This window comes from Saccostrea cucullata, unplaced genomic scaffold, assembly GCF_032062105.1.
Source record: "Saccostrea cucullata isolate Sc308-1 unplaced genomic scaffold, CSIRO_AGI_Scuc_v1 ctg5540, whole genome shotgun sequence".
NCBI classification, from domain to species: domain Eukaryota; kingdom Metazoa; phylum Mollusca; class Bivalvia; order Ostreida; family Ostreidae; genus Saccostrea; species Saccostrea cuccullata.
Genome location: NW_026929745.1, coordinates 1 through 12843, shown reverse-complemented (window position 1 = coordinate 12843; position 12843 = coordinate 1). Strand labels below are relative to the sequence as shown.

Below are 12843 nucleotides of genomic sequence, written 5' to 3'. Positions count from 1 at the left end.
TCGATGAACTTGTCAATCATGACGTCATTTTGGTAAACATGACGTACAGCTGTATCTCATGTGCTGTGAGAGGCAGATTGAGGAATTTTTTAACAATAAAAAATGCGTTTTATTATAAAACAGGATGTTATTTACAGGTGTTAAACAGGTATTAATACCAATGTATATCCTTTGTTCAGAACGATTATTCATTAACTATGGAGATAATGCATTTAAATAATTTTGTCATGTTTTTATGTTCAGATGAGGTATATTTTACATCGAGATGCCTCATTTAATTGTTCTTTCACAAGGGCATACACTAAATAAATCTTAATCATTCTTTGAATATAAATAAAGGATATGTTCTCTAATTTGAAAAGTACTACTGCTTTCTTTAAATCGAGAGGGTGACTTTATAAGTACACAAAATATTTCGAAATTTTAACTATTAAAACGCGATTTCTATTCAAAGCAGCAGCACTTTCCAGAAAGTACAAAGTATACAGAAACAATTAATAGCTTGAATTTTTATTTCAAATAGGGTATGCCCTAGCGATATTGAAATTTGTTAATAACCTACATTCAGTACACGTACTATGCATTCATCACGTGACAGTCCATTGATTGGACCAAACTTTATACAGTAATGAGTAGGTTATACTATGATATTTCCATAAGTATTTAAGTAAGTAATTACTCAGTAATAAAACAGCTGAATAAAAATGAATTCAGTTTTAAAAACAAAACCTGTTTTTGCATTTCTATTTTCCGTTGATTTCTCATAGTAAGCCTTAACAGTGCTGCGTTGTTATAGATCCAGACTCTCCAGATTACTTTCAAGGTTTTATTGAAGCAGATAATTGGAGACTTTTGGTTGCCTGTCCGAGACATTACCAATTCTCTTCAAATAATTACACAGTGACTGTCCTTAGGCATTAAACTTTTGATGCATGGCGTAGGGGGTATTAAAATTTTCTTTATATATCAAATTTGAAATGTGTACAAATAACACAGGTACAATTGAATATTTATATCTGAGGGCATTTTGATATCATGTACCTAATTTTCCTAAAGATAATGAATGTATGAATTCTGAAATATTTGTTTTGTTATAGAATAAAAGTGATATTTCTCTAGTTTCTGTTTTTTGGTTTTTTAAAACACAGGTTAAGAAGTTGTAGATGATCAAGGATTATTGATGTTCATCACTCATGTGTTGAGAAGGTTGCTTTATATGACAAAATGCTACAATGAAATGTTAAAGAAAAAAATGATTTTCTAAACCTCCACTATAAATAGATTCTGAAGACAAAAGGCCTGTGTAAAGAATGTGTACAACAAGGTGATAAGACAGGATGTGGGATTTTACCCATCTATATAATGCCCCTGTACAACAACTACAACATTACTACATGGATGGAATATAAAACCTTCTCCTCTACTCCTGGGTATTAAGCAGATGAACTAAGAAAATAGCTATGACGAGCAAGGGTCTTTCCTTTAGAAAATAAATTAATGCTTTGAACTCTTTTCCTTGACAATAATCGAAAATTTATGATGAGCAAGGGTGCCTATTCAAAATTTATGAAATGTGTGGCCCCAGGTTCAGGGGTTCCTTTGGATGCCACTACAGATTTTTGCTGATTGATTACTGATAAGTTGAAATTGATTTTTTTTTGTCCGTCAACTCTGAATATAGGTATTGAGTGAACACATTAAACATTCTTAGTGTATAGTTATGATGAGGAATGTGGTGCCGCTTTTAAAAATTGTGAATTTCATAGTCTCGGGATTAAAACAGGAACCAACTCGTGCAATTGTTGAAAAGTTTTCACATGATGTTCAGGTGACCTGTAAGGCCCATGGGCCTTTTATTTGTCAATTGCTACTAGCTAAGCTTTGTATCCTTCAAGTTATTATCTGTATCTGTGCTTGTCCGTACAGCTACTGTATTAATATGTGGTGGCTTGTGAGAGTTTTTTTTAACATCTTAGTTTTGTTGATTTAGCAGGTTTATGTATATTGGTGATTACCATACGTGTGTTGGTTTTAATGCTTTTGTTTAAAGTTTGTTACCTGGCATTAGTCTGAGTGCCCCTCTGTTAATCTGAAGGCCCAAGATGTTACAAGTGATCTTGGCAGTGAACAACAGTTTTCTGTGCACATCAATCAACTGAGAAAGTTTAATTCTGCTAAAGCATTTTAAAGTGCACGATCAATAACTAAAATCTGTTACATGAAATCAGATTGATTTTTGTTCAAAAAATGTACTTGTAATGATGAAAGTTTAACTATTTTTATCTGCGTGGCACAGTGATTAGAGCTTCTATCCTAGAGTTGCGATGAGGGAGTTGATCGTTACGTAGCAGGTTCGAATCTCACTGTCTGTTGTGGAAACTGGTCCTTCGGACAAGACCGTATAAACTGAAGTCCCGTGTCGCATAGATGCTGGCACGAAAAAGATCCCTTACTGCTTCATATTCTGAGTGCCGAGTACAGGACACAATTTGTAGATCTTTAACGGCAAAAGGTGGTGTCTCCATATGAGTGAAAAATTCCCAAAAGGGATTTAAAACAACATAAATCAATCATTATCTGAGAAGGATTTAAAAGACTTTTTTTTATTGAAACAAAAGATTGAAGAAAAACCATAGGCAGTCATTATTGTTTTAAACTTTTTTTCAAAATTTTCTTGGAGGAAAAAAGATATTTGTTGCTGGTTTTTGGGTGACAGTTAATTAAAAACTTTCTCAGTCTATTAATCAGAAGAGTAAATAACTTTTATAGTTCATCGAATAAATGCAGGATGTATGGAGATACGAACAGTATTCAATATCAAAGTCCACAAAACAATAAAAAAAAAATAGGAGCTGAGCAAACAAGGACCTCCGAAACATGAGATGGGATCAACCCTGAATCAACCCGGAATGTTCTATCTACCTGATCTATACTTAGGGCTCGCAGTGACCAGACAACAGGGGATGCTTACTCCTCCTAGGTACCTGATCCCACCTGTAAAATATCCAAGGGTCCTTGTTTTATGCTCTCTTCACAAATTTGTGTTGTTTATAGGTTTTTGAGACTGACCGCTCTTCATTATCTTCACTGTTTTTATTAAATTAAGCAGAAAAATGGCTTATGAAATAAAAAGAAAATATGCCCCATTTAACTGTTCCACATTTTGAGTCTTATTTAGCTTACAGTGGTGCAAAATAAAAGGTATAGAAGGCTGGAGAAAGTAAGGGATAACAGAGAAACTTCAGGCAAAGATTTCTGACCTTGCATGTAACCTGTTCTGGTTATTTGACCTACTCTGTTTTTATTAACAGCATTTCTTTTCCCATAAATTCTTTATTTTTCATCATTTAAAATTAAACTTAAATTATCTGCCTTGCTGACTGATGCTGAAAATTGTTCTCTTACTTTCTAAACCAGATTCTTCTTAAAAGTATAACACTGTAATTCATTCATTAGAATAATGAATTCATTTATTTTCGAATCGAAGTTGGATATAACTTTGGGTCAAATTTTAAAGCTTTTAAATTAAAGAATCAGAGACTATGAAATGAGAAATACAAGGATGAAACATATGGAGATAACGAACAGTATTCAAGGTAGTCGAGATCAAAAGTCCGTAAAACTATGTAAAATAGGAGCAGAACAAACACAGACCTAAAAATAATCAGAAGTGGGATCGGGTTCCATGGAGGCGTGAGCACCCTTGTCATCTGGTCACACCCGCTATGTAATCCTTGTCATAATCGGGAAATAACAAAAGAATCCAACGTCAATTCAATGTATAAATAATAGTAAAACAATTAATTATATGAAAAATGTCATTCAGTATTTGGCTCAATGACAAATTTTATTTGCTGACTAGGTCATTGTATTGACCATAGAACTTACAAAATCATGACTTTAAACGAGACTACAGATATTCTTGTTTCATCAATTTATTTGTCAAAAATTTACCTCGTTTTAGAAGTTGTTCACACATAGAGCATCGAGTTTTTCACTGAGATTTATAAACTCCATATGCAGGTGATAAAGTTATATTGCTGCATAAGTAAGGAAAGTTGATGGTTTAAAAGTTAAAGTCATAGATGTAAACTCTATCAGGTAATCTTTTAAAAATGTTACGAATTTTTCTAATTAAGTAATCCTATGGAAGTAACCTTCCCTGCTCTATTCTCATTTGCGTAGCTATGTGTATATTGTTGAAGAAATTTTGGTCTTAGAGATTGTTGGTATGAGTCTAGAGCACACTTTAGGTTCCCTGTCACCTGTTGACAGATCCCCAGAATCTGCCACGATATGTCTCTGAGACGTAAAGGAATAAGCTGCCCCTGATCATAGTGAACTAAGGTCTGTAAATCATCTAAAGATTTTTGTACTCTTATTGTGTCTACATGTCTGTAGCACAAAATCTCTAGCATGTATAACAGTATATAGGGTGGGACAAATAATGCACTCTCATTGTTATGTAGAGCAGACTGTTGTTCTGGTATCAATTCACTGATGTAAAGGATTTCATTTTCAAGTCTGATATCCCATGCTACAGCCTGTCTCATCTTTGTAGACCAGGACTGTCCCCCTACAGCCTCAGTGTACAACTCTGTATCTATATTATACCTATACATCACATAGGGCTGTGCTAACTTGACCTTGATCATCTCTATAACAGATAAAGCTTCCATGTATCTAAGTGTCTTGTAATAATACATGACTATATACAGCATGTCAGTAATAAAACCAAACTTGGCAGCTAATTTCAGCATGTGACAGGATATTTTGTCAGCTCTATATCTCAGTTTGTTTTTATATGTGTAAGTTTCGAAACATAATATAAAACCTGTTCTCTGAAGGATATCAGATGTAAGTTTCCTTAACATCAGGATTTGAAACTGTGTCATAAGGGGTGAACTTATCTTCTCCTCTATGGTTTTTAGACTCCTCATACATCTTTGTATGTCCATCTTGTTTAATATATTACAGCAGTGTATTTCAATGTATAGTTTTACATCAAAGTTAGCTTCAGACATCAGAGTTTGCTCATCTGTACAGATAGAGAGTCTGGGGTTATGTAGGACATTGATAATATAAGACCTAATGGAGGGACTGTGTAACAGGAATGCTAAACCCTTCTAATACAACCCAGATAGTTTCATAAATAATTGATGTTGTTTGACGCCATGAATTTTACTCAGAAACATGTTGTTCTCCAGAATGAAAAAGTTAGGACAGACCCCCTCATACACCCATTTGAGGATGAGTTTAAAACAGACCCAGAAACCCACCAGGAGATTTTGCGGACACCAGTGAGGTATTGTATTTTGTTGAACCATCCAGAAAACTGCTGTTTTCATGTGATAGGAACACAATAATTTATCATCATCACCTACTCCATTGTTAATTATTTCTTTTAAGAACAATTTAAGTAAGCCGTAAGTTAGGAATTGACAATGGTTCATAGCAAACACTAGTTTTTGTTCTGCCAGAGAGAAAGAAATCCTCCATTCATGGTCTTCATGTCTTCCTAGATTATGTCCAATTGTTACAAAGTGACATCCTTTTTTTACTATATCATCAACAACATGAGGCTGAGGCCATGAGTGACATCTGTCTATCCATGAGGAGGCAGATGGAGGCCAAAAGTTAGAAACAAAACAGTGGACATGATCATATTCTGTTGTTCTAAAAGTTCCTCTGGCACAGGGTCCATGTGGAGTTGAGTTGAGGGATGATTCAGAACACATGATCTGTCTGTATTTAGAACTAGATATATAATGTCTGTTATTCATTCTAACACAAGCTCTCTGGACATGTCTGTACATACTTGGTGACAGTAAATATAACAAAGTAAATCCTGGTAGACTATCAGAAGAGTCACAGAGGATTAGTGTTTGTCTGTGTGTGTTGTAATACTGAGACTGAGATAATTCCCAGATCACACGGTGATTATTTAGCCAGTACATAATGTCTACATCTGATCCTTTCAGTCTGAATCCTTCTCTTTGACTTCCACTCACCATCACACTGATCCCATCACTTGCTATTTGATTATCCACCATATCCTCGATGTCCATCATATCTCGCGACATTGCCACCAGTTTTGAAGTCCCCAATTTACGACACAATCCCACAAACACTGACTCTGATATGTGGTGTATGGCTGTTTCACTGAAAATGATGAAAGGATAATTATGTATCTAGTAAATATATATACAATGTATACCATTTTTTGAAATCAATAATGGAATCATTCCAAAAAAATATTAAGCTGATACATGCAGAATTTAGGAATGTTTTATAAGTAACATTGCACTTTCACAAATTTCAATTTTATCCTTTTTATTTAAGAAAAGTAGCAAATTTTTCATTTATTAATGAAAAATATTACGTCTATAATCAAGATAATTTAGAGTAGAAATGTGAGAATGCAAAAGCCATTTACTAGTATTGTCAGCCCTTTTCAGTGGTGTATACAGCATTATTAATAAGCAAATTGAAAACAGTTTTGAAACGTAAACTGTTTTTGTAAAACAGGGCACAAGCTCAGTGCAAGGATGTATCAAATACATTCAGAGATTGAAATTTTCAAAAACTTGGAGATAAAGATAAGATTTTTATTACAGTTTCGTATGAAATGCTAACGGTACATATTATTCATGAAATTATACAGAAAATTTGGGAAAATATTATCCAAAAATTTCTCATCTCCAGAATAGCATAAATAAAGTCAAAGCATTGTCATATTTATATCGAAATAAATCTTCATGTATTGTCAATTAAAGGATCATTCCCTATAAGGCCGTTTTGCGGCCTACAATGACTTCAAATTTTCAGATAGTATTTTTTCCCTTAAAAATTGCATGAATCACTAGGCTTACGTTCCAATTTAATGATAAATATTGGCTGGTTCATGATACAATAGTATTTTTAATGATATCGGGTCACAAAGTAAGGCACTATCGGTCCGTATTAGCATTAGAGTAATGGGAAAACTCAAGAGGATGGCTGTAGATAACTCCTACGCATGTCATAACCACCTTTAACCAACACCAAAATTTGCATGTAAATTTCTTATAAACATAAAAAGTGACTACCAAATTATAAATTTGGTTAAATGTGGTTATGATATCTAAATAAAAACTTTTCACTTCATTTTTTTCCATTTTTACAGAAAAAGCTAACTACTCACAATGAAGGATATCAGCTTATGTAAATTATTTCTTTTGATAAACTTTTGGCTAGAGTACAATTTGCTGCTGATTTACTAAGATTTATATCAGCCATGCATATTTACTAAAAAAAGTGAACTTTTTACTTAAAAATCTAAAAATCAAAGGACTGAAAAGACTGGATGTCAGACTTTGAAATTTCTGATAAAAATTAAGAAATAAATTTTTTTTTACAGAGTAAAAGGTGTGAATATGAGTTATCTTTTATATTAATAATGATAATTTAGTACAAATGTATATCTATATATGCTACTTCTTTGAATTTCGTTATGAGTACCGCATATATTCTTTGTTTTTCCTTATGATTGCTGTTTATGTTCTAGAAATTATGAAAGCAATCTTTGTTGAAGTGTAACATGGATTTATTATTTGTGTTATAGACTTTTTTCTTATGGGTACACACATAATTTTTATATGGACAATTCCGTACGAGTATCATGTGATCAATATGTTGTTAACTGGGTCTTATAGATAGGACTCAATCTATTCATCACACTTCTTTGATATCATCGATATAAGTTACGATAACATTAGTCCTGTCTTAGAAAATCGGTAAAGAGGAGAGGGATTCTTAAATGTAATATGTGATTGCTAATTGAATTTTGCTTTACCTCATTTAAGGATTTTTTTAACCAGTTAACGAAATCATCCCTTGAAGATCAAGTGTTTATGCATAGTTGCATTAATAACCAACTCCCAACGCGGGACAAGACCTTTTTTCTTTTTTAAAAAAGAAGATATCATCCAAATGACCGATGGCATTTAACTTTAAATGCTAAAGACTTAGGCATGGAACTGTCACTATCCGTGTTAAACAAGTTTTTAACGCTGCACTGGGAAAGAGACTGAATTTAACCTACAGGTTTCAAGAGTAGGAAAGGAGCATCAAAACCTAGGGGTCCATTTTGTACCTGGGTGTTGTAGAAGTCTTAATTCCCTATACTACTATATACGAAAACTTAAAAATCTGATATGCATAGCTGAAGGATCTGTTAAAATTCTGCTCCATTTTATGTTGTGCCGTTAGACAAGGGGGTGGGGGGGCTCTCTCAACTTTTATACATGTAAATACATAAGGTTTAGATGGCATTTATAATTGAATATATCGTGCAAAACGAGTAACTAAATAGGGGCAAAGCCATTTTACGGCGCTATTTCATTTTACTTAGAGATGCATATTTTAATGCAACCGCTCTGATTTATATATATTGACTGTTTACATGTATATGGATAGTCAACATGTACTTGTTTTGATAATCTTATGCTGTTAAGTAATTATTTTTTGCAATTATTGAATTTCCTTTCTTAATTACTACTTCAGTTTTATTAAATCACCATTAAAATCCATCCAGTGCTTTCAACATTAGATATATAAGTTTAAGAGTTCAATAGAAACTTAGAAACCTCATTTCTAACATGGTTATTTTATGCGTAAACTATTTAACACACCTATGGAAATGATATACTATTAAAATATAATTATATATGATATAATACTGTTCAATAAATTGCAAAGCAAACTTTTTCAGCACCATACAGTGTGAATTTCGTAAAGATTTAAGTTCAAAATATGTAAAATGTAGATGCATCGGAATTCTTGTCATAAAAAATATCTTGAACCTTAAATTTAAAAAATCTTCAAATTTATTTCTTAGATCTGATGTATTTCCGACATAAATAAACAATTTTTGATAATTTACATTCAGAAACATGCATATAAACTTGATTTAAATAGACCTACCCTCAATTTTTCTTTAACTGTCAGCCATTATATATTTCTAAATCACATGACTTAGATGATCGATGTTGAAAAACAAGCATCAAAGTCATGAACTAGAATGATTATAGTTATATGAAATCACATTTGAAAGTGATTTTATCGTAGGCCGAAAAATGGCCTTATAGAGAATGAACCTTAGTTAAAATATAATGCCTAGGTCTATGATGTGATAAATATGAAATTAAACTTTTTCAGAGGAAAAATTTGTCACAATAGTTGCTCCAAATTGAGGTCAGTGTTGTGGCCAATAGGCCCATTATTTACTTTAAAAAAATTCTTCTCAGAATTCAGTTGTTCGTTGCTTATTATTATTATTTTTAAAAAACATTTTAAAAGAAACTGATTAAGATAATGTTAGCATTTTACATGTTATACAAACTTACATTAAATCATTTTGTGAGCCTCTAATGGAGTCCATGTTGACAGGTAAGATCTGAAAAGTTCCAGGTGCTATATTTAGTAAAAGAAAATCAATAAAAATTCTGACATTCAATCTTTAAGAGATAAATTTCAATGAACAAAAAATATGTTAGAAATGCATGTTTATGTTAAATTTTGTTTGTGGTCTACACAAAGCTGCCATAATTTTATATGAAACCTGGCAAGCTTTTAATTATAAAGGCAGAATAGACTAAAAACTTGAATTAAAATAAAAGAAGAACAAAAGCACTCCTCTACCTACTTTAGGCCTAAAGATGACCTCATTGACCCCTGCTTATGAGAAGATAATACCCCATCTGAACAAAGATACTGGGTTCTCTTCATTCACTCTTTGGTAATTTTTTTAATAGGGATATCTGCAGTAGTTTATTTATCTACTGTCCATTTATATAATCTGTATGTTATCCTTTCAAAACACTTCCTGTTGACCATGGGTCTTTTGTTTTGTGTGGGTGCCAGAGTCTACAACATTTATGACTGACATTCTAAACAGAAGATTTTCTCCCAATAGAAATTAAGAACATTTCATAAAATATATGGATTTTTTTCAATAAATGAAATAAAACAATATGTTCAGGGGCTGACAAATAGATTTTTAAGGCACTTGCCCAAGGGCATGTACATGGTCAAAATCACTTGCCCTACCTGAATTTTTGCCTGCCCTACCATTAACTTATACTGTATTTATCGATAAATATAAAAAATACTGAGTAGAATATTGGCATAGATATTGATTTTATTTTTGATAATTGATTAAGTCACTTGCCCACGGGCAAGTGGTTGATAAAATTTCACTTGCCCAACCCTAAAAATCACTAGCCCCGGGCGTCGGGCAATGGGATTTGTCATCCCCTGAATGTTTACCAAAAGTATAGCATTTCAACAAAGATAAGAGAATGCCTCCAAAAAAGAGGTGCTTGTAAAACAATGATACCTGTATGGCAGCTAATATTGAGGATTGAAATTTCTCAGTTTAGCCTCTAAGGTCAAGGTCAAAATATCAAACGTGTTGATTTTTAAAGAAAGACCTTGGCATAAGGACTACACCTGTGAAATATGAAAGGGGTTTACTGTTCAGAAGTTATGGCCAATGTTAAAGTTTTTAAAAATTGGGTCAAACTTTAAGCTCAGTGTCAAAAGGTCAAACTTGTTGTTAACCATATCCAAAGATAAAGTTTGACAAAAGGAATACACCTGTGAAACATGAAACCTAGTGCTTACTGTTCAAAAGTTAGGGCCAACGGAAAGATTTAGTTTGATATTTTAATTTTGTATACGTGAGTAAAATTCCAAGGTCAAGGTAAAAAGAACAAATTTGAAAAAAACGAAAGAAAGTTTTGACAGAAGGAATTGACTTGTGAAATATGAATTCTGTAGTCCAAACCACTCAAAAGTTATGGGCAAAGTTAAGGTTTTTTCCAGCAAACAGGCTGACAAACAGACAGGGCAAAACTATATAGCCCTGAATCTTGGGGGGCATACGCAAGAACCCCCAAACAATATTATCATTAAATCAAGGTACACTTCCTCAACCTGCTTTACAATACTTGTGTTTGGTTTGATTACAATGATTTTATTTGTTTATTTCAGGTAAGAGAATTCAATGGATTTAAGTACATCGTGGAGGAAGCCATCACAGGCGACTTTGCCCTGATCAAGGCACACAAGGCAGATAAAGTGGGAAACCTCACCTTTAGGTTAGTAGATCAAGACACATGAGGCAGACAAAGTGAGAAACCTCACCTGTAGGTCAGTAGATCAAGGCACACAAGTTTAGTAGATCAAGGCATAGAAGGTTAGTAGATCAAAGCACACAAGGTCAGTAGATCAAGGCACACAAGTTTAGTAGATCGAGGCACACAAGGTCAGTAGATCAAGGCACACAAGGTTAGTAGATCAAGGCACACAAGGTCAGTAGATCAAGGCACACAAGGTCAGTAGATCAAGGCACACAAAAAGGTTAGTAGATCAAGGCACACAAGGTTAGTAGATCAAGGCACACAAGGTTAGTAGATCAAGGCACACAAGGTCAGTAGATCAAGGCACACAAGTTTAGTAGATCAAGGCACACAAGATTAGTATATCAAGGCACACAAGATTAGTAGATCAAGGCACACAAGGTTAGTAGATCAAGGCACACAAGGTAAGTAGATCAAGGCACACAAGGTTTGTATATCAAGGCACACAAGGTCAGTATATCAAGGCACACAACGTTAACATAGATCAAGGCACTCAAGGTTAGTAGATAAAGGCACACAAGGTTAGTAGATCAAGGCACTAAGTACATCAAGGCACACAAGGTTAATATATCAAGGCACACAAGGTTAGTAGATCAAGGCACACAAGGTTAGTAGATCAAGGCACACAAGGTTAGTAGATCAAGTACACAAGGTTAGTAGATCAAGGCACACAAGGTTAGTATATCAAGGCACACAAGGTCAGTAGATCAAGGCACACAATGTAAACATAGATCAAGGCACACAAGGTTAGAAGATCAAGGCACACAAGGTTAGTAGATCAAGGCACTAAGTACATCAAGGCACACAAGGTTAATATATCAAGGCACACAAGGTCAGTAGATCAAGGCACACAATGTTAACATAGATCAAGGCACACAAGGTTAGTAGATCAAGTACACGAGGTTAGTAGATAAAGGCACACAAGGTTAGTAGATCAAAGCACACAAGGTTAATAGATCAAGGCACACAAGGTTAGTAGATCAATGCACACAAGGTAAGTAGATCAAGGCACACAAGGTTAGTAGATCAAGGCACACAAGTTTAGAAGATCAAGGCATATAAGGTTAATAGATCAAAGCACACAAGGTTAGTAGATCAAGGCACACAAGTTAAGTAGATCAAGGAACACAACATTAGTATATCAAGACACACAAGGTTAGAAAATCAAAGCACACAAGGTTAGTAGATCAAGGCACACAAGTTTAGTAGATCAAGGCACACAAGATTAGTAGATCAAGGCACACAAGGTTAGTAGATCAAGGCACACAAGGTAAGTAGATCAATTCACACAAGGTTTGTATATCAAGGCACAAAAGGTTAGTAGATCAAGGCACACAACGTTAACATAGATCAAGGCACTCAACCTTAGTAGATAAAGGCACACAAGGTTAGTAGATCAAGGCACTAAGTACATCAAGGCACACAAGCTAAGTATATCAAGGCACACAAGGTTAGTAGTTCAAGGCACACAAGGTTAGTATATCAAGGCACACTAGGTCAGTAGATCAAAGCACACAATGTTAACATAGATCAAGGCACACAAGGTTAGTAGATCAAGGCACACAAGGTTAGTAGATCAAGGCACTAAGTACATCAAGGCACACAAGGTTAATATATCAAGGCACACAAGGTAAGTAGATCAAAGCACACAATGTTAACA

General features: G+C 33.9%; 1 pseudogene; it reads right to left on the bottom strand.

Moving 5' to 3' along the window:
• Positions 1 to 4144: 4144 nt before the first annotated feature.
• On the bottom strand, positions 4145 to 6135 carry LOC134282107 (uncharacterized; annotated as a pseudogene).
• Positions 6136 to 12843: the final 6708 nt, after the last annotated feature.